Raw genomic sequence first — 23,773 nt, 5'->3', positions numbered from 1 at the left:
CACCCATGTCTACCACCACCCCCACCCACCAGCAGTGCAGGGGCAGCCTCCACCAGGCCCCCACTCATGCCTACCCCCACCCCCACCCCCCAGCAGTGCAGGGGCAGCCTCCACCAGCCCCCCACTCATGTCCCCCTGCACCCCCACCCCCCAGCCACCAGGGGTAGCCTCCACCAGGCCCCCACCCTTGTCTACCACCACCCCCACCCCCCAGCCACCGGGGGCAGCCTCGACCAGGCCCCCACTCATGTCCCCTATCACCCCCACTCCCCAGCAGTGCAGGGGCAGCCTCCACCAGGCCCCCACTCATATCTCCCACCACCCCTACCCCCCAGCAGTGCAGGGGCACCCTCCACCAGGCCCCCACTCATGTCTCCCACCACCCCCACCCCCCAGCAGTGCAGGGGCAGCCTCCACCAGGCCCCCACTCATGTCTACCACCACCCAAACCCCCAGCAGTGCAGGGGCAGCTTCCACCAGGCCCCCACTCATGTCCCCCTGCACCCCCACCCCCCAGCCACCAGGGGCAGCCTCCACCAGGCCCCCACTTATGTCTACCACCACCCCCACCCCCACCCCCCAGCCACCAGGGGCAGCCTCCACCAGGCCCCCACTCATGCCCCTTATCACCCCCACCCCCCAGCAGTGCAGGTGCAGCCTCCACCAGGCCCCCACTCGTGTCTACCACCACCCCCACCCCCCAGCAGTGCAGGGGCAGCCTCCACCAGGCCCCCACTCATGTCTACCACCACCCCCACCCCCCAGCAGTGCAGGGGCAGCCTTCACCAGGCCTCCACTCATGTCTACCACCACCCCACCCCCCCAGCAGTGCATGGGCAGACTCCACCAGGCCCCCACTCATGTCCAACTCATGTCTCCCACCACCCCCACCCCCCAGCCACCAGGGGCACCCTCCACCAGGCCCCCACCCATGTCTACCACCACCCCCACCCCCCAGCAGTGCAGGGGCAGCCTCCACCAGGCCCCCACTCATGTCTACCCCCACCCCCACCCCCAGCAGTGCAAGGGCAGCCTCCACCAGGCCCCCACTCATGTCCCCCTGCACTCCCACCCCCCAGCCACCAGGGGTAGCCTCCACCAGGCCCCCACTCATGTCTACCACCACCCCCACCCCCCCAGCCACCAGGGGCAGCCTCGACCAGGCCCCCACTCATGTCCCTTATCACCCCCACCCCCCAGCAGTGCAGGTGCAGCCTCCACCAGGCCCCCACTAGTGTCTACCACCACCCCCACCCGCCAGCAGTGCAGGGGCAGCCTCCACCAGGCCCCCACTCATGTCTACCACCACCCCCACCCCCCAGCAGTGCAGGGGCAGCCTTCACCAGGCCTCCACTCATGTCTACCACCACCCCACCCCCCAGCAGTGCATGGGCAGCCTCCACCAGGCCCCCACTCATGTCCAACTCATGTCTCCCACCACCCCTCCCCCCAGCCACCAGGGGCACCCTCCACCAGGCCCCCACCCATGTCTACCACCACCCCCACCCACCAGCAGTGCAGGGGCAGCCTCCACCAGGCCCCCACTCATGCCTACCCCCACCCCCACCCCCCAGCAGTGCAGGGGCAGCCTCCACCAGCCCCCCACTCATGTCCCCCTGCACCCCCACCCCCCAGCCACCAGGGGTAGCCTCCACCAGGCCCCCACCCATGTCTACCACCACCCCCACCCCCCAGCCACCGGGGGCAGCCTCGACCAGGCCCCCACTCATGTCCCCTATCACCCCCACTCCCCAGCAGTGCAGGGGCAGCCTCCACCAGGCCCCCACTCATGTCTACCACCACCCCCACCCCCCAGCAGTGCAGGGGCAGCCTCCACCAGGCCCCCACTCATGTCCCCCTGCACCCCCACCCCCCAGCAGTGCAGGGGCAGCCTCCACCAGGCCCCCACTCATGTCTACCACCACCCCCACCCCCCACCAGTGCAGGGGCAGCCTCCACCAGGCCCCCACCCATGTTTCCCAGCCAACATGTCACCACAATGTAGATCCCTGGCCCTTATGGACAGCCTCCAAATGGCAAACACCCACCCGAGTATTGCATCCACCCACTTAGAAATGGCAAAAACATGATAGAAGCCCAATTGCAAGTTTGGAAATGAACACATGTCCCTCACATACACCCAATGGGTGTCAGTGAATGTCAAAACCCATATCATGATATGCATGAAACCAATGAGATGATACCACACATTGAACTTTGAAGAAAAAATATGTATTAAAAACAACATAAATTGAATCAAAAATAAACAAACAATAATACAAATAAAAAAAAAAAAACAGCAGGTCCGTGAAATAATGCTAAACCACAAATCATAATGCAAAGGAAAGGTGTCCAAAGTCACAGTCCACAAAAGTAAATCCAATGGAAAATTAAAATCGAAAACCATTGCTCCACGGCGAAATCATAATAAAAATTGAAAATCCAAAAGTAAACTATCTACAGATAAACAATCCAGGGTCCATGATCCCAACCGAATAAATGAAACCTATCTAATCACACTACCTTAAAAAAATAACTATATACAAATATGTGGCCCATTGTCCAAAAGGTCCAAAAAAAATGCTAAACCAAAGGAAACCTAACACTAACTATATAACTATTTACAAGGGCAGCGGGCTAGTCCGACGGCTCACTTCGGGATGTTCCGGGCCAGGGCATCATCGAACTCCTGCTCAATGTCCCGGAGGCGCTCCTCCTCCATGGCCCCGAGGGTCCGCAGGGCCGTCCACATGTTCCCCCCAAACTCCCTGCGTATTGCCTCGAGGCACTCAGCACGCCTCAGGGCCCTCTGCATGGAGTTCTCCGCCCTGACCATCGTGAGCCGCGCCTCTTCCGCCTGCTGCCGCTCCGCATCTATGGCGTGGCCCAACCGCTGCCACTCGGAAGACACTTCCCGTCCTGGGTCCTCCTGCCCTCCGGCCGATGCCTGCCCCTCCGATGTGGAAGGCCCCGAGCCATCACGCGTCTGTGACGTGACGCGCGCGGGTGTTTCCCTCATAACACGTGATGACAGAGCACACGTGGTAAAACTGCACGTCCGAGTGTCATCGCTTGTAATCAGACGGAAGTGAGCGTACACGCGATTAGCCTGGGTACGTGTGTTTCGGGATGCGTGGGAAGTTTCACACGCGATTGTTGGAAATCCACGTGTGCTCTGTCATCACGTGTTATGAGGGAAACACCCGCGAGCGTCACGTCACAGACGCGCTCACGCGCTAAGGGCCTTTGGTCCAATTAAATCGCATATGCGTGCTGACGTGCATACGCGCTAAGGGCCTTTCCTCGATTTACACGCAGACGTGCAGGATTTTCACGTGCCAAATCACTCCGTATCAAGCTGGCCACGCGTAAGCACACGGAAGACCACGCTCCTGCCCAAAAGGCGGAATTACTGCCCCCCAGAGCCCTGAGCAGCCTCCCACAAGCCATCTGCTGCTGCCTGCCTGCCTGCCTGCTGCCACCGTGCCCTGCCATTTGGTGCCTGCACATCAGCCATCTGCAGGGGTCCATTTGCTGTGTCCATCCCTGCTGGAACAGAAGACTCCCGACTGGGATACCATCGCTCCACAGCCCAGCCCCAGGACCCAGTTGCCCACCTACTCCTGCCTCTGGGGTTGCCATGTCGGGCACTGCAACATCTGGCACCACTGGCAACCCCCGGCCAGAGAGGCAGAGGGGCACCAGCTTCACTGCCACCGAAGTTGGTGTCCTGGTGGAGCAAGTCCTGGGGCAGTATGATGCCCTCTTCGGAAGTAAGCGCGCCAACAAGGAAGGACGGACTTGGATCTGGACGGACATCGTGACTGCCATCAACGCGGAGGGGGTGGCAGTCCGCGACTACCAACATGTCAAGAAGCGCTGGGATGACTGCAGGTCCAGGACCCTCTTGAAGGCCCGGCGCCTCGTGGAGGGGGGCCGGGTCCGTATGAGTACCATCCAGATGAGGGTCCTGGAACACGTAGGCCCAGCACTCCACGCCCATATCCTTGAGAGGCAGACCCGTCTGGAGTTGAGCGGTAAGTGGCCAAGCATTGCTGTGTGAGACAGGGCATGTTGCAGTGTGCTGGTTGTCTGATACTTGCCTGTATGTGTGACATATGCCATGTATGCATGTGTGTGTGCAGGGACGTCATGCATGTGAGACCAGTAATGTGTGAACCACACGGTTGGTGCATGTGTTCAAATGCAACATGGGTTGCCCTATGCAGTATGGCCACATGAAAGCATGCCAGTCTCTGTTCCTGGACATGGGTGGGGGTGAGGGATGGGTGCTGATGCCATGTACATGTATGCTGTCCATGTCTGTGTGTCTGACCTGCGTGTCTGTGACTTGTGAATGGCAGGGATGCATGACACATGTCTGTCCCAATGTTCAGGTTCACTGATGCAGCCTAGTCATCCTTGTATCCACTGTGTCTGTGGTGTACGAGGCCAGATGGATGAAACTAGGGTGAAGTGTGTGCATGTGATAGGCATGGCCCATGATGCATGAGAGTTCCAAAACAACAGTGTATGTTTCAAGAATCACTTGGACATGTATGCTAATGTCCATAGCATGCGCCATGCCTGTTACCGCATGTGTTTTACCTGCACTGAGCCATGTGTTGTGGAGGGACATGATGGAAGTGATCTTTGACAGTGCCACTCATCTGCTATTGCTTCCTGTCTAGGGGACCATTGTACAGTACCCTGATGCTTGTGTTCTATGTCTCCCTCTACGCAGCGCCACGTGAAGAAGAGGGCGGAGACGGCTCTGTGGAGCAAAGCGGCGGGGATGCCCCCACGGCTGCAGCGGAAGGGGTGGGTGAGCCCCCACAGGGGCTTGCAACGGCGGAAGACGGGGTGGAGCCATCCAGGTTGGTGGTTTCCACAGAGGAGGAGGAGTCCGCTACTTAGGCGCACATGGGGCCTGGTGGGGGCATCCCTGCTGGTGCAAGTGTTGCAGTCCAGGGGCAGGGGCAGGAGGCAGCACAGGTCGCCGTGGAGGGGCCTGTGCATGTCACTGTCCCTGACACTGTGACTGCACCACCATGCACCAGCAGGAATGCCCCATCCCAGGCCCGTCCGCAGGTAGGGGGGATGTCCATGTCATCTGACTCCCCTCCACCTGCACACGAGGGGACCCCTGGCCGTATGGAGAAGGTCCTGATTGGTGTCACGTTGCACACAGGTGCAATTCGTGATGAGGTGCGTGCTTCCCGGGAGGAGCATGCACGTCATCACAGAGAGCACCGTGCCAACGTGGCCCAGTTGGGATCGGCCATGGTCGGGGGTTTCCTACATGTGTCGGCCAATCTGGCGACCCTCTCCTCCTCTGTGGAGACTATGCACCAGTCGTTCTCCATGCCGTCTTCCGGCCCAGATGCCACCAGGGCCCCCTGTGGACCTACCCCGACCAATGCAGCCGGCTCGGTGGGTATCCCATCCCTGCCACAGTCGGGAGTCGGAGGTCCAGCAGGGGTGGACACACCAGCAACTGGACCTCAGCAGATGGAGGATGTGATGGCATCATCGGGCAGGGCACGTGCACGACGGCGTCGGTGGATTCCATCAGCCTGGATGCCGTCGTACTGGCACAGGCAGTTGCGTCGGAGGCAGCGGCAGGCTCGACGTGGGAGGCATCATGGCTCGGGGCCATCAACATCAGGGGTGCAGGCATCGGCCGGAGGGCAGGAGAACCCTGGAATGGGAGTGGCTTCCGTGTGGGAGCGGTTGGGCCAGCAGATAGGTGCGGAGCGGCAGCGGGCAGAGGAGGAACGGCTCACAATGGTCAGGGCAGAGAACTCCATGCGGAGGGCGCTGAGGCGGGCTGAGTGCCTCGAGGGTCTTCGCAGGGAGTTGGAGCTCGACACTGCTTTATCCCTGCGAGACCTCAGGGCCAGGGAACATGCCCGCCTCCAAGCCATTGAACAGGAGTTCGATGATGCCCTGGCCCATGACAACATCCAGTGAGCCGTTGGACTAGCCCGCTACCCATGTAAATAGTTATGTAGTTAGTGTTAGGTTTCCTTTGTTTTTGCATTTTCTTTGGACCTTTTGGACAATGGGCCACATTTTTGTATATAGTTATTTTTTATTAGGTAGTGTTGTTAGATAGGTTTCATTTCTTTTGTTGGGATCATGGACCCTGGCTTGTTCACCTGTACATAGTTCACTGTTGGATTTTCTTTTCTTTTTACAATGTACCCATGGAGCAATGGCTTTCAATTATAATTTCCCATTGGATTTTCTTTTGTGGACTGTGATTTTGGACACCATTCCTTTGGATTCTGATTTTTGGTTTTGAATTTTTTCACGGACGTGCTTCTTTTTACTTTTTTTACATTCCCATTTCTGTTAGTTTATTTTTGATTCAATTCATGTTTCCTTTAATACATATTTTTTGATCAAACTTCAATGTTTAGTATCATCTCATTGGTTTCATGCATATCATGATGTGGGTTTTGAGATTCACTGACACCCATTGGGTGTATCTGAGGGACATTTGTTCGTTTCCAAACTTGCAATTGCTGTTCTATCATGTTATTGCCATTTCTGAGTGGGTGGATGCAATACTCGGGTGGGTGTTTTGCATTTGGAGGCTGACCATAGGGACCAGGGATCTAGATTGTGATGACATGTTGGCTGGAGAACATGAGTTGGACATGAGTGGGGGCCTGCTGGCAGGTGCCCCACAGTGCTGGGGGGTGGGGGTGCAGGGGAACATGAGTTGGACATGAGTGGGGGCCTGCTGGCAGGTGCCCCACAGTGCTGGGGGGTGGGGGTGCAGGGGAACATGAGTTGGACATGAGTGAGGGCCTGCTGGCAGGTGCCCCACAGTGCTGGGGGGGTGGGGGTGCAGGGGAACATGAGTTGGACATGAGTGGGGGCCTGGTGGAGGCTGCCCCTGCACTGCTGGGGTGTGGGGGTAATAGGGGACATGAGTGGGGGCCTGGTGGAGGCTGCCCCTGCACTGCTGGGGGATGTGTGTGGTGGGAGGCATGAGTGGGGGCCTGGTGGAGGCTGCCCCTGCACTGCTGGGGGGTGGGGGTAATAGGGGACATGAGTGGGGCCTGGTGGGGGCAGCCCCTGCACTGCTGGGGGGTGGGGGTAATAGGGGATATGAGTGGGGCCTGGTGGGGCCTGCCCCTGTACTGCTGGGGGGTGGGGGTGGTGGGAGACATGAGTCGGGGCCTGGTGGAGGCTGCCCCTGCACTGCTAGGGGGTGGGGGTAATAGGGTACATGAGTGGGGGCCTGGTGGAGGCTGCCCCTGCACTGCTGGGTTGTGGGGGTAATAGGGGACATGAGTGGGGGCCTGGTGGAGGCTGCCCCTGCACTGCTGGGGGGTGGGGGTGGTGGGAGACATGAGTGGGGGCCTGGTGGAGGCTGCCCCTGCACTGCTGGGGGGTGGGGGTAATAGGGGACATGAGTGGGGGCCTGGTGGAGGCTGCCCCTGCACTGCTCGGGGGTGGGGGTAATAGGGGACATGAGTGGGGGCCTGGTGGGGCCTGCCCCTGCACTGCTGGGGGGTGGGGGTGGTGGGAGACATGAGTGGGGGCCTGGTGGAGGCTGCCACTGCACTGCTAGGGGGTTGGGGTAATAGGGTACATGAGTGGTGGCCTGGTGGAGGCTGCCCCTGCACTACTGTGGGGTGAGGGTTGTGGGAGACATGAGTGGGGGCCTGGTGGAGGCTGCCCCTGGTGGCTGGGGGGTGGGGTGGTGGGAGACATGAGTGGGGGCCTGGTGGAGGCTGCCCCTGGTGGCTGGGGGGTGGGGGTGGTGGGAGACATGAGTGGGGGCCTGGTGGAGGCTGCCCCTGCACTGCTGGGAGGTGGGGGTAATAGGGGACATGAGTGGGGGCCTGGTGGAGGCTGCCCCTGCACTGCTGGGGGGTGGGGGTGGTGGTAGACATGGGTGGGGGCCTGGTGGAGGCTGCCCCTGCACTGCTGGGGGGTGGGGGTGGTGGGAGACATGAGTGGGGGCCTGGTGGAGGCTTCCCCTGGTGGCTGTGGGGTGGGGGTGCTGGGAGACAGGAGTGGGAGCCTGGTGGAGGGTGCCCCTGACTGCTGGGGGTTAGGGGGTGCAGGGAGACAGGAGTGGAGGCCTGGTGGAGGGTGCCCCTGACTGCTGGGGGGTGGGTGTGCAGGGAGACAGGAGTGGGGGCCTGGTGGAGGGTGCCCCTGACTGCTGGGGGGTGGGGGTGCTGGGAGACATGCATTGTTGATCAGTAGTGCAAGGTGACATGTGGGTTGGCTGGGGGGCATGCCCATGGTGGATGGGCTGCCTGCGGGACATGAGCAGGGGTGCAGGGTAGTTCCCTGTGGTGTGGGCTGCCTTCAGGGGCCGTGGAGGTTGTAGATCGAACACCTGGGAGGACCCACACAGCCAATTCACGTGTAGTACTCCCCAGAACCCCTGAAATACATGTACCCTGCTGAAATCGCGTGTGGAACTTCCCGCGCACCCCTGAAATACACGTACCCTGCTGAAACCGCGTGTGGAACTTCCCGCGCACCCCTGAAATACACGTACCCTGCTGAAATTGCGTGTGGAACTTCCCGCGCAACCCTGGAATACACTTACCCTGCTTGCACGGGGCCAATCGCGTGTGGAACTTCCCGCGCACCCCTGAAATACACGTACCCTGCTCACACAGGGCCAATCGCGTGTGGAACTTCCTGCGCACCCCTGAAATACACGTACCCTGATGGAATCGCGTGTGGAACTTCCCGCGCACCCCTGAAATACACGTACCCTGCTGAAATCGCGTGTGGAACTTCCCGCGCACCCCTGAAATACACGTACCCTGCTGAAATCGCGTGTGGAACTTCCCGCGCACCCCTGAAATACACGTACCCTGCTCGTACGGGGCCAATCGCGTGTGGAACTTCCCGCGCACCCCTGAAATACACATACCCTGCTGAAATCGCGTGTGGAATTTCCCGCGCACCCCTGAAATACACGTACCCTGATGGAATCGCGTGTGGAACTTTCCGCGCACCCCTGAAATACACGTACCCTGCTGAAATCGTGTGTGGAACTTCCCGCGCACCCCTGAAATACACGTACCCTGCTGAAATCGCGTGTGGAACTTCCCGCGCACCCCTGAAATACACGCACCCTGCTCGCACGTGGCCAATCCCGTGTGGAACTTCCCGCGCACCTCTGAAATACACGTACCCTGATGGAATCGCGTGTATAACTTCCCGCGCACCCCTGAAATACACGTACCCTGCTGAAATCGCATGTGGAACTTCCCGCGCACCCCTGAAATATACGTACCCTGCTGAAATTGCGTGTGGAACTTCCCGTGCACCCCTGAAATACACGTACCCTGCTCGCACGGGGCCAATCGCATGTGGAACTTCCCGCGCGCCCCTGAAATACACGTACCCTGCTGAAATCGCGTGTGGAACTTCCTGCGCACCCCTGGAATACACGTACCCTGCTCGCACGGGGCCAATCACGTGCAGAACTTCCCGCGCACCCCTGAAATACACGTACCCTGCTCACACGGGGCCAATCGCATGTGGAACTTCCCGCGCACCCCTGAAATACACGTACCCTGATGGAATCGCGTGTGGAACTTCCCGCACACCCCTGAAATACACGTACCCTGCTGAAATCGCGTGTGGAACTTCCCGCGCACCCTTGAAATACACGTACCCTTCTGAAATTGCATGTGGAACTTCCCGCGCACCCCTGAAATACACATACCCTGCTCGCACGGGGCCAATCGCGTGTGGAACTTCCCGCGCACCCCTGAAATACACGTACCCTGCTGAAATCACGTGTGGAACTTCCCGCGCACCCCTGGAATACACGTACCCTGCTCGCACGGACCAATCGCATGTGGAACTTCCCGCGCACCCCTGAAATACACGTACCCTGCTCGCACTGGGCCAATCGCGTGTGGAACTTCCCGCGCACCCCTGAAATACACGTACCCTGCTGAAATCGCATGTGGGACTTCCCGCGCACCCCTGTAATGCACGTACCCTGCTGGAATCGGGTGTGATACTTCCCGTGCACCCCTGAAATACACGTACCCTGCTGATTTTGCGTGTGATACTTCCTGCGCACCCCTGATGCACACGTACACAGGACATTCGCGTGTGGAACTTCCCGCGAACCACTGAAATACACGTTCCCCGCTTGGCGTTTGCTGTTTGCCAGCCCTGTGAACTGGTCCAGGGTTAGCGCAGCCCTTTGCGATTATTTGGGGATTTTGAAGGCTTTTCCTTGCTCGAAGGCATTCTTGGGGGCGTAACTGGCGCTGCTGCAGGGTCGCTGCGCCACGCTGCGCCACGGCTGGTTTTGGATGCGAAAATCCATGAATACGCTGTGCGCGGAAATCGATTTTAGCACACGCTGCTGGCGCAGACATTCGCACAGGCACGCTGTGCGCCAGTCGCATGTGCCACTTTTGTGCGAATTTCTATGAATTACCCTGTAAATAGTTTAGAAATTCAATCTCCAACACAGCTGGGTTGGAAAAAGTATTGAAATTATCATTAAATTGTAGAGTAATGTTTAAACATAACTTGACGTAGAGCAAGTGCTAGTTAATGGTGCACTGGGCACAGTTGTTGGCTTTCAATCATACCCGCGTGATAGCAGCATTCAGTTTGTAAATATTTGCTTTGATAAAGTTTCAGAAGTGAAAAAGATAGGGCGCTCAATGGCTTGATTTCTTCTCTTCAAAGACATGCATGTACGTAGAGAGCAATTTTCTCTAACTCTTGCATATGCAGTTACCATTCATAAATCCCAAGGTCTTACCCTAGAGAAAGCATTGATAGATATAGGAAAGACAGTGTTTAAGGAAGGCATGAGCTACGTAGCATTATCATGCTTACGTACACTTGACGTTCTTTTGCTAATAAACTTTGGTTCAAGTAAGTCAAAGCTGATATTCCTTGCATTCTAGAATACAATAGATTGTGTTCACTGTACACCCCTCATCTGAAACAATACCCTGTTCCAGATAAAGTGAAATGTGGTAAAAGAAAAGTAAATGAAACAGAAATGCAACAGAATGCAACAGGAAATTCTGCAAAAAAAAGCTAACATTTCATCAGTTGCCGCAAACATAGAAGAACCTATTAGGGAATGTAAACCAGGCACATCGGCAAAGAAGCAACAGAAAAACCAAAAAATGCACTCAGATACAGAACTTGCTGGCCCATTCAAATTTACAAATGAAAGTGGGGTAAGTTGCTATGCAAATGTAGCAATGAATATTCTATTTCAATTGCCACCAATTGTTAACAATATTTACCTGCACAGCACAGACCAATTGTGTTTGCAAATGTTAGTGCTGCATAGAAATGCAGTAAGCAATCCTGACAACACATACAGGGTTCATGGAGTAAGCCAACAATTGGACGACTGTGCTAGAATGGTGAGCTTCACTATGAACTCACAAGAAGATCCACAAAAATGTCTAATGAACATAAAGTAGAAAAAGAAGGTCAGGCGCGCACTCTGGTTCCAAGTCATTTAATCCTGATGTAAGTAATAACAGGGTTGAATCCCAACACAGTTAAAAAAATAATAACAGGGCTGAATCCCAGGGATTCAACCCTGTTATTACTTACATCAGGATTAAATGACTTGGAACCAGAGTGCGCGCCTGACCTTCTTTTTCTACTTAATGTTACAGGAGACCTGGGCTCCAGAGGCAGCAGCACCGGGGCTATTGTGCCCCCACTTTGGAGAGCCATATTCATGGTTTTCCCCCCTCCCCCAATTGTGGGTAAGATTTGTGTTCGGAGGGGAGTTGGTTCCTGTTCTCCTGAATGAAACACTTGTGCCATCACTACAATAGCCAGAATCCTTTGAGACTGAAATTGAAAAAAGTAATTAGCAACACCTGAAAAGGAACACAGCTAGCACAGCCTCCCTGATGAGAGTTTGAGACTTGAAAGTACTTGGAGGAGTAGAACTAACTATTGCGCTTTGGAACTGTAGCAGTTGGGATTTAACCATGGTAATTTTTTAACATTGTTGGGACTATTTGATTCTGGGATTCAGCCCTGTTATTATTTTTTGAACTGTGTTGGGATTCAACCCTGTTATTACTTACATCAGGATTAAATGACTTGGAACCAGAGTGCGCGCCTGACCTTCTTTTTCTACTTAATGTTACAGGAGACCCGGGCTCCAGAGGCAGCAGCACCGGGGCTATTGTGCCCCCACTTTGGAGAGCCATATTCATGGTTTTCCCCCCTCCCCCAATTGTGGGTAAGATTTGTGTTTGGAGGGGAGTTGGTTCCTGGTCTCCTGAATGAAACACTTGTGCCATCACTACAATAACCAGAATCCTTTGAGACTGAAATTGAAAAAAATAATTAGCAACACCTGAAAAGGAACACAGCTAACACAGCCTCCCCGATGAGAGTTTGAGACTTGAAAGTACTTGGAGGAGTAGAACTAACTATTGTGCTTTGGAACTGTAGCAGTTGGGATTTAACCCTGGTAATTTTTGAACATTGTTGGGACTATTTGCATCTGGGATTCAGCCCTGTTATTATTTTTTGAACTGTGTTGGGATTCAACCCTGTTATTACTTACATCATGTAACGCTCACCTGATTCTCGCAGAGGCGCCGGTCTTGACTGGGCAACTACCGTATCTTCAAAGGTGATGTGTAGCACCCGGTTGGCTCTTTGGGCTGGACCTCTGTGCACTGTATGCCTGACTTCAAGAGTGAGATGTCTGCAGATAGAAAATATGGGATTAATGAACTTGGGTTATTGGGGTGTCCCTATCTCTTCCCTTTTTTGCTCTCCTGTAGACCCCCAAAGGTTAACGCTCTCACCTTAGGTAAGTGAATGCCGAGCTCTCCATCTGCCTCGGGGCAGGGTGCTGTAACCAGTTTCTTCACTGGGTAGGTAGCGCAGGCCTCTTGACTTCAGAGGACTGCTGTCCGTCGTTTACTGCACGAACGGTAAGTTTCGAGTAATTCTATTGTCTTTAAAGTCTTTAGTAATGATGTCTCTTGTTTTGCAGGGTTCCGGCGATGGCGGATGACGGGCTGAAGTGAGTTGAAGATGGAGTCCGTGTGATGAAGAGAAGCGCCTGGAAGCACGTAAGTAAGCGCTTGTTGCCTGCTTCACGATGCGCTCTAACTGTCTTTTTATTTTGCAGGTACGAGTTCGGAGCGGCTGCAGGGTGCCGGAATACCCACTGGGTTAGATGTGGAAAGGAGTAATGGCACGTGAGTATTAAAGTTCCCCAATGTCTTTAAACGCACCTTGTTTTGTCTTTCAGATGCGGGATGCAGCGCCGAAGGCCTCCGGAGCGTGCGAAGAGTTGGTAAGCTTTTGTCTTTCAGATGCCGGAATGCAGTGTGAAGACCTCCGGAGCGCACAAAGATTAGGTAAGCCTTTGTCTTTCAGATGCCGGAATGCTAACCTGTTCTTTCTTGTCTTTATAGGTGTTGCTGAAGACTGGATTCAGGATGGTAAGCCTTTTTTCCTTAGGCCCAGGATCCGATGCAGAAGACACGATGAGCGTTCTGCTGCAGAGGATGCAGAATAACGCAAAGCAAGATTCATCCACCGGGTGTGGTTTAAATAGCCTCCTGTAGTGCTTAGGTGTCTCCTTCCACAGCCACGCCTAGGTGAGAAAAGAGTTCCTGCTTTCCAGAAGGGTTCCAGTGTTCTGAATCTAGGGAGTGGCTCCTGCCCCACCCAACAGGAAAAGTAGTTCCAAACAGAAGAGGATCAGAGGCTCATCTGGCAGGCAAGTAAGCAGCATGGTCTGCTGCAGGTAAATCCACCCAAGCATTATGAGCCCGGCGCTTCCAGCGCTGGGACTGGGCATATTTATGAGCCTGGTGCCACTGGCGCCAGGACTGGGTCCAAAAGGTCCCAATTGGGACTGGTTGGCACTCAGAACCTGGGTTATGGATCTGCTTCCAAGGGAGTTGGGAAAACCCTGACCTTTTGGAAGCAGAGATCATGACAGTACCCCCCCTCAAGGCCCCTCCCAAACTGGGCTTCTTCGGGGGTTTTGGCTTGTCAGAAAATGTTCGGTGAAATCTTTTGATTAGGCGAGGAGCGTGGACATATTCAGCAGGTTCCCAGGATCTCTCTTGGGGGCCGTAGCCTTTCCAGTCAATTAGGTAAAATAGTTTAGATTTGGAGATCTTGGAGTCCAGAATGCTTTTGACTTCAAACTCGAGTTCTCCATCAACTAGGATGGGTTTTGGAGATTTAGTTAGTCGGGTTTGAGGTTGCACGGGTTTTAATAGAGAGACGTGGAAGACCGGATGTATCTTCATGTGCGGGGGCAAGTCCAACTTGACCGCTACTGGGTTTACTATGGTAGTGATGGAATAGGGACCAAGGTATCTTGGGTTGAATGTGCGTGGCCCTTTTAGAGGTAGATATTTGGTGGATAACCAGACTTGGTCCCCTACTTGATATTGAGGGGCTTCCTTCCGATGTTGATCTGCTCCTTTCTTGTATTGTTCTTTAGCCCTTTGAAGGCGAGAAACAGCTTCCTTAAAGGCTTGGGTGATTGTAGAATGCTGGTAGTCTACTGCTGGTGTTTCAAGATCTTGGAGGGGATCCAACTCCGAGGTTCGAGGGTGACTGCCGTACAAAAGAAAAAACGGTGTTTTCCCAGTTCCCGAATGGACAGAGTTATTGTAGGCATATTCGGCTATCCAAAGGATGTCTTTCCAAGTTTGTTCAGTTTGTTGCAGCATGCAGCGTAAATACTGTTCCAGAGTTTGATTGGTCCTCTCGGTTTGTCCGTCGGTCTGAGGGTGGTGACTGGTCGATAGTCTCACATCAATTTGAGCCGACCGACAGCAACTTCGCCAAAAATGAGAAATAAATTGACTACCTCGATCCGAAATTAGAACCGAAGGAAAACCGTGTAGTCGGACGATGTTTTCGAGAAATTCTCGGGCCAGAGTTGCTGCTGTTGGCAAGCCTTTGAGCGGAATGAAATGCGCCATCTTGGAGAATAAGTCCACGATTACTAGAATCGTATTGTATCCGGAGCATGGAGGTAGATCGGTGATGAAGTCCATAGAAAGCGTATGCCAAGGGCGAGGTGGGATGTCAATAGGGCGTAAGAGGCCTGCTGGTCTTTCCTTTTGACTCTTGTTTTGGGCGCATACTCCACAGGACATTATAAAGTCTCTGATATCTTTTTTCCAAGACGGCCACCAGAAGTAGCGCTTGATCTTTTCTGAGGTCTTGGCCATACCGGGATGACCTTCCATTAAAGAATCGTGATAACAAGAGATTACTTTTTTCTGTAAATCTGTGCTGGGTAGGTATAATCGTTCTTGGAAATACAATAAGTTGTCCTTTACTGCAAAGTCCTTTCCCTGCAGATGCCAATTCTGTATGTCTGCTGGAGTTACAAGTTGCCTGGCTTTATCCTTAACTTCCTCTATGGATTCTGTGGCGATTACACCCAGAATTGTTTGTTCGGGAATGATTGGTACAGGTTTAGGGTTGATCAAGTGTTCTTCCACTCCCATCCGAGAAAGGGCATCAGCTTTACCGTTCTTTGTACCAGGTCGATAGGTAATTATGAAGTCAAACTCGGCAAAGAATAATGCCCAACGGAGTTGTCTAGAGGATTGGGCTTTTGCGGTTTTCAAATATTGCAGGTTTCGGTGATCCGTAATCACAGTAACGGTGTGTCGGGCCCCCAGCAGATAATGCCGCCAAGCCTTAAAGGCAGACTTGATAGCCAGAAGTTCCTTGTCAGTAATCGTGTAATTGATTTCAGGAGGCGAGAATTTGCGGGACCAAAATGCCACGGGATGCAACTGATTGGTTACCGGGTCCTTTTGTGATAGAACTGCCCCCCTGGCAAGGCTTGATGCATCAGTTTCCACGATGTAGGGGAGTTCGGGGCGAGGGTGTTTTAAGATTGGTGCAGAGATAAATTTAGTCTTCAAATCCTGGAAAGCTTGTTCCGCCTCGGTAGACCATTCAAAACGTTTGTTTTTCTTTAACAAGGCAGTGATGGGCTGGACTATTCGAGAGAATTCGGGGATAAACCTGCGGTAAAAGTTAGCGAAGCCTAACATGCTTTGCACACCTTTTACGGAGGATGGTGATGGCCATTTGAGAACTGCATCGACCTTCTTTGAATCCATACGTACTCCGCCAGGTGATAATATGAATCCCAAGAATTCAACTTCAGTCACGTTGAAAACACATTTTTCCAACTTAGCGAAAAGTTTGTGTTGACGCAATCTTTCGAGGACCATTTTCACGTGTTTCCGATGTTCAGATTCCGATGAAGAATAAACGAGGATGTCGTCAATGTAAACAACAACACACACATCTATCAGCTCTCTGAGGACATCGTTCATAAAATATTGAAAGGCGGCCGGGGCATTGCAAAGTCCGAAGGGCATGACCTGATATTCAAATAGCCCATACTTGGTGCGGAAGGCCGTCTTCCATTCATCGCCCTCTTTTACTCGTACCAAGTGGTAAGCTCCTCTAAGATCCAGCTTTGTATATATGCATGCTTTTCTGACTTGGTCCAGGAGTTCAGGGATCAAAGGTAACGGATATCTATTCTTAACGGTGATCTGGTTCAGGGAGCGATAATCGATACAAGTTCTAAGGTCTCCTTCCTTTTTTGGAACGAAGAACAAAGCTGAAGAAGCAGGGGACTTGGAAGGACGAATAAACCCATTTGCCAGGTATTGATCCAGGTATTGTCGAAGGTGAAGGTTCTCAGGCTCGGTGAGGGCATAAATTCTACTACAAGGAGGAGTAGATCCAGGTATCAGGTCTATCTGGCAGTCATAAGACCTATGAGGAGGTAGAGAGTTAGCCTGATCCTTCCGGAAAACATCTTGGTATTCTAGGTATTCAGGAGGTAACTGGGGAGTCTCTGAAGAAATTGCTGCCAGTGCAACACCAGGTGGAGGGTGACAAGTAGAGACACATTCTGGAAACTGGACCGTTCTTGCTCGCCAATCGATCAGAGGATTGTGTTTCTCTAACCAAGGTATTCCTAGAATAATCTGAAACTGAGGGGCCTTGATCACATCGAACACGATCTTCTCATGGTGTCCATCTTGACTTACTAGCGTCACCTCTTGAGTGGTATGCGTTACTGGCCCGGAAGCTATCTCCGTACCATCCACTGTAGTAATGACTTCCTTTACAGCCTTGGGACAAAGAGTTAGATTCATCCTCAAAACCATTTCATGATCCACATAATTGCCGATGGCACCACTGTCGACGTAAGCTTCAATTGCATGTAATCGATCCGGATTATCAGGGCTAATGAGGACCATAGGTATCACGAAATGCGAGGTCACGGAACTGGTTTTCACGCTCGGCAAGAGGACCTCTATTCTTGTCGGGCGAGGTCGTTTCCCTGCTCAGAGTTTGTAACTTTGGTAACTGCAGCTCCTACTGCCTTCTTGGCAGGTTTCACCGGACAGTCTCGAAGAAAGTGCCCTGAGTTTCCGCAATATAGGCATAATTGCAACTGTTTTCTCCTTTCCCGCTCCTTTTGTGTTAGAGGACCTTTCAGACCCCGTATTTGCATGGGTTCCCCGGAGTCTACTCCTTTGGAAGGAGTTGGCGACTTGGAAAATACTCGAGCATCAAACTTGGAACGGTCGGCCTTCCTGTTCTGCAGTCTATGATCTATTTGAACGACCAAGTCTATATAATCCGAACAGTCTTGTGGGGGATTCACTACTTGGGCTAAAACGTCTTTGAGCTCTCCACGTAGACCTCTATAAAACAGCGTAATCCTTTTGTCCTCAGGCCATTGAGTTTCCACTATTAGTCTATTGAAAGATGCAATATAAGCCAAAAGGTCTTGATTACCCTGTCGCAACGAAAAAAGCTCATTGTCCAAGGCCTGCCCCTGTGAATGTCTTGCGAACAGTTTTTCCATACTAAGCTGAAAGGCTTGAAAATCATGGAGAACCGGATCATCTTGATTAACTAGAGGGATCGACCAGTCTGCCGCATTGCCACTAAGGTACGAAAGTACAAAAGCTACTTTAGCTTGATCAGTTGGAAAGGCTGCTGGCCGGCATAAGAAGTGCAACCGGCACTGATTGATAAATACTGCAAACCTCTTTGGGTCACCAGAAAATCGTTCGGGCGGAGCCAGAGGTACATTCCCAGGTAGGTTGATCTGCACTGGATTCATAGAGGATGTAGAAGGAAGATTTGCCCCTGATGCGGGTAACGGGGTCTGTCCGGCTTGTGACTGTAGCAATTGTCTAGCAAGACCGTCTGTTCTCTCCTTGGAAATAATTAGTTCCCTTCTTAGAGCATTCGTTTCCTGACGAGCTGCATGCACTTCTGCCCTTAGTTCCCCAAGTAACCGGGCTAGGTGGTCAGTATCCGAGGTTTCCATAGCGCCTGGGCGAGAGTTTTGCGGTAGGCTTTGCGTTCTGTAACGCTCACCTGATTCTCGCAGAGGCGCCGGTCTTGACTGGGCAACTACCGTATCTTCAAAGGTGATGTGAAGCACCCGGTTGGCTCTTTGGGCTGGACCTCTGTGCACTGTATGCCTGACTTCAAGAGTGAGATGTCTGCAGATAGAAAATATGGGATTAATGAACTGGGGTTATTGGGGTGTCCCTATCTCTTCCCTTTTTTGCTCTCCTGTAGACCCCCAAAGGTTAACGCTCTCACCTTAGGTAAGTGAATGCCGAGCTCTCCATCTGCCTCGGGGCAGGGTGCTGTAACCAGTTTCTTCACTGGGTAGGTAGCGCAGGCCTCTTGACTTCAGAGGACTGCTGTCCGTCGTTTACTGCACGAACGGTAAGTTTCGAGTAATTCTATTGTCTTTAAAGTCTTTAGTAATGATGTCTCTTGTTTTGCAGGGTTCCGGCGATGGTAGAAGTGAGTTGAAGATGGAGTCCGTGTGATGAAGAGAAGCGCCTGGAAGCACGTAAGTAAGCGCTTGTTGCCTGCTTCACGATGGGCTCTAACTGTCTTTTTATTTTGCAGGTACGAGTTCGGAGCGGCTGCAGGGTGCCGGAATACCCACTGGGTTAGATGTGGAAAGGAGTAATGGCACGTGAGTATTAAAGTTCCCCAATGTCTTTAAACGCACCTTGTTTTGTCTCTCAGATGCGGGATGCAGCGCCGAAGGCCTCCGGAGCGTGCGAAGAGTTGGTAAGCTTTTGTCTTTCAGATGCCGGAATGCTAACCTGTTCTTTCTTGTCTTTATAGGTGTTGCTGAAGACTGGATTCAGGATGGTAAGCCTTTTTTCCTTAGGCCCAGGATCCGATGCAGAAGACACGATGAGCGTTCTGCTGCAGAGGATGCAGAATAACGCAAAGCAAGATTCATCCACCGGGTGTGGTTTAAATAGCCTCCTGTAGTGCTTAGGTGTCTCCTTCCACAGCCACGCCTAGGTAAGAAAAGAGTTCCTGCTTTCCAGAAGGGTTCCAGTGTTCTGAATCTAGGGAGTGGCTCCTGCCCCACCCAACAGGAAAAGTAGTTCCAAACAGAAGAGGATCAGAGGCTCAACTGGCAGGCAAGTAAGCAGCATGGTCTGCTGCAGGTAAATCCACCCAAGCATTATGAGCCCAGCGCTTCCAGCGCTGGGACTGGGCATATTTATGAGCCTGGTGCCACTGGTGCCAGGACTGGGTCCAAAAGGTCCCAATTGGGACTGGTTGGCACTCGGAACCTGGGTTATGGATCTGCTTCCAAGGGAGTTGGGAAAACCCTGACCTTTTGGAAGCAGAGATCATGACACATCAGGATTAAATGACTTGGAACCAGAGTGCGCGCCTGACCTTCTTTTTCTACTTAATGTCTAATGAACATACTATTAGTATTGGAAAACAAAAGCATACCTGTAAATTAAATCTTCCAAAATGGAAACATACTTGCACTCTCTGTAACAAAGTGATACAGGAAGAAATCCCAAATGAGTGATTTGTGTATATTTCCACAGCAAATTGTGAGAGCATTCCATTTCAGCAACTTGTACAAAATGCAAACCAAGGCAGATTATGTAGTATTTGCAATTCAGACAATTGCTCTACCTTACTGATACAATCACATAGTGCCTACACAATACTTATGCTTCTACATTATAATGCAGATGGCACCAAAAACAACTGCAAACTAACTGGATTTGCACACGGTCAAGTGTCACTTGGAAAGAAAACCTTTACCACAGTAGGAATAATCTACCATGCAGGAGCTACAACCAATGCAGGTCACTACACTGCATACATTAAAAAAAAATGTGGATGGTTTGAATGTAATGATAGCACCATTACTCTAAAGCAGAGGTTGCCAGCTAACCTAACAAATGCGTATTTAATGTTCTTGAAGCCAACATTTACGAAATAATGTGTACTACAAAATTGCTAACAAAGTATGTGAACGACTACAAACAGTTAGAATACACCCACAGGTATCTAACTACCCAACAGGATGGAAGAATGACACAAATACATGATTATCACAGACCGTTGAAAACAAATGCGCCTATACGTATCTAACTGTTGTTCAAAATCGGCAGGAAGGCAACAAAGAAATCATTAATGGGAAAGATAGAGGAAACAGGATATGTCAACGACACAAATTAATTGGTATCACAAATCTGTAGGAACAAATGCACAGTTAGAATACGCCTACAGGTATCTAACTGTTGTTAAAAATGGGCAGGAAGTCAACAAACATAACATTGTTCAACAAAATGAAGAAAACACTGAAAGGAAAAAATGAAGTACATAGTTGCATAAGAAATGAAGTTTTTTTTTAATCCGACAAGGATTTTTTTCCCCAGACCCAAGGGTTAGAAAAGCAAACAAAGAAACTGAGCACAATGCACATTACACTGGTTTGTAAACTAAATCTGATGGTCTAAAAAAAAGTTAACTGTCTATTATGCAATGTGGTAAATGTGGAAAAACTGTAAACATTAACACACCTTTTTCTTTCATCACAGAAATGGAAAAGTGATATTTCCGCCAAGTACGATAACCAATTTAAAAAAAGTTTATGGATTCTGAACAAAGTAAGGAGTAAGTATATTGGCAGGCATTTTCTACATATGGGAATCTACTCGTCTAATCTATGGTAATAATATGCTGCAGTGCCTGTAGGCTGGCGTTTCATCTGCAGTGAGTAACCTACCACCTACGCCTTACAACCAAGTTTCAAGGAGTACAGCTCCTATCGACAACCATTGCTGCATATGTAAAACATGGTCCTTGTAAATTAGTTGCTTATAAATTTACTTTTCGGACCATTGTCTGCAGCCATGAAGTGAAGAAACTAGGGCATCAACACAACAACCACAATCCACCACACCCATATTAACTTGTAACTCTACTGCTTATGACTTCAGTCTTGAGTGCATGGGCTTTAGCCATGCACTCAAGATGGCAGGGTCTCCCCACAACCACCTCTGTGATGTGTGGTAGTGGGGGTTATTCTATAGGTGTGTTATCCTTCAGTACCTCTGCCCAGAGGCTTCCCTCCTAGGTGTATGTCTGTAGATTTTACATGGGATGGGTGTGCAGTGTCTTCCAAGTCTAGTACTTACCACTATGTTCTTGGTTGCATGGCCTTTGGCCATGCACCCAAGACTGCACGCACTCCCCACAACTTGCCAATCAAAACGCAACACTATGGGTGTGTGCACGGATGGCACATGTGGCAGTGGTTGTGGCTAGGGTCTACAGTCTTGTAAGTAAGGCCTTTGGTCTTTGGTCGACAGCCATGCATCCCAGACTCTAGGCCCTGGCCACAACCACCATAGCATGTGCCACCCATGGCGGCATACTAATGAATATAATGATAACCATTAGAAAAAATAATGCATTCATGGCATGTTGTCAATTTCAATGATCCCTAACACCACACATGTCCTTACAAATCTAACAACTCCCCCGTGCACTGCACGGGCTGAAATACTGGCCTTATTGGACCCCTCATTTTCTGTGCGTACAAGGAGGCCACAGGACATACGTCATAAAGTAGGTATAAGTAGGTATAAGTGTATTATTGGGTGCATGGCCAAGAGTGCAGAATCTCCCCACAGCCACCTCTTTGCTCTTGGGAGGTGGCTGTGTGGAGATTCTGCACTCTTGGCTGCAGGGCCAAAGGCCATGCACCCAACACTGCACACACTCCCCACAACTTGCCAATGAAAATGCAACACAAGGGGTGTATGCATGGGTGCCACATGCGGCAGTGGTTGTGGCCAGGGCCTACAGTCTTGGAAGTAAAGCCTTCGGCCTTTGGCCGACGGCCATGCAGCCAAGACTCTAGGCCCTGGCCACAACTACAGTAGCATGGGGCACAGTATGGTGATAAAATGTACAAAAGCATGCTTTCTGGACCAAGCCCCTGTACCTGCCGCAGATTTCGTCAAAATCCGTCCAGCGGTTTCACCTGTAGCCATGCGCAAAGTTTTTTCCCCCCATTCAGTCTATGGGAAAAAAATATGTTTTGGTACCCCCCTATAACTCTGTTCCCCCTGGACAAATTCTCACCAAACTTTACAAATGAATTCAAAGTGGCCCATATACTTTTTCTGCAAAGTTTGGTGAGGATTTGTCCAGGGGGAGCGGAGTTATAAGCCGCCCAAAAAGTGTATATATGCGTATATACATACACACCAACACACACATGCACCATAAGATCATTGCTTACTGTGTATCTTAACATTGCACAGCTTCACAATAAATGTAACAATTTGAAAACCGATAGACACACAAACACAATAATTGCATGTAAGAAGAATATTTGGTATCTTTTTCTAGAATGTTGCTTAATTTTTTGGCAATGAAGGGGAGTACGAAAATATGGGTGAATGCATTCAGTGTTAGAAACATGCATGCAGATACAAGCTGCTAAATTCTCTATGAAAAAGAATGTAGCAAAGCAGAAAACAGCCCAATGAGGTCCCAATAACCATGCTTTAGTTAGATTATAATAAACAACTTGCAGATGGACATAAACCTGTACCCTTAACCTGACACAGCAGCATTTGGCATCAGTAGAGAAATATAGAAGAAGTGTTTATCTTGAATAATAAATGATCACCACTGCATTAGCTGAATACAACACATGTAGGCCACACGATTTAGTTAGCTTTTTATGAAGCACGGAAAACCTCCCCATAACCCCTCAGTACAGAAAAACTGACATTCCCTCACAGAAGGGCACACACACACATTCCAAGTGGCAACAATTCACACAGTCAGGGGTTGAATGCCCCGCATAGTTCACAGTAGTGAAGTCACAGAAGACAAACAAGAATAGATATTGGGTCCTGGAGTTTAAGGACAAGACAGTGTACACTGATTAGCCTGGATGACTCAGATTTACCAATTTCCTGCAGCCATGTTCCGGAGAGTTATGACAATTCATGTCCGTAGGTAGAACAGCCAAAATGCAACTTAATAGAGGTCATAATTTGCAGGAGTCGAGCACCAAAATGTGAAGAAGCATGGTCACAGAGCTACAACAACTAGTCCAACACTACCCTTGTAGGGTAAATTGCACTTGCAGAGTTGTCTGTGTCCAAGACTCAGTTGTATAAAGCACCACTATCCACAAAGTAGCCCTAATTAGAACCAGCAACCAATACTGACTTTTTCATCTAACTCACATCATGTGAATGCACAGGTGATAAACACCATTCATAAAGCCATAATTCACACAAACTCCACTTCTCCTGCACTAGAACCACATGAAATCCAGAAATTAGAATAATAATATACACCTAAGTCACATCACATGAGGTTTTATCAAATATTGTCAATC

This window comes from Ambystoma mexicanum, chromosome 10 (genome assembly GCF_040938575.1).
Source record: "Ambystoma mexicanum isolate Mex_15411 chromosome 10, UKY_AmexF1_1, whole genome shotgun sequence".
Taxonomy (NCBI): Eukaryota; Metazoa; Chordata; class Amphibia; order Caudata; family Ambystomatidae; genus Ambystoma; species Ambystoma mexicanum.
The sequence above is the reverse complement of the archived record's forward strand: the minus strand, read 5'-3'. Positions refer to the sequence as shown.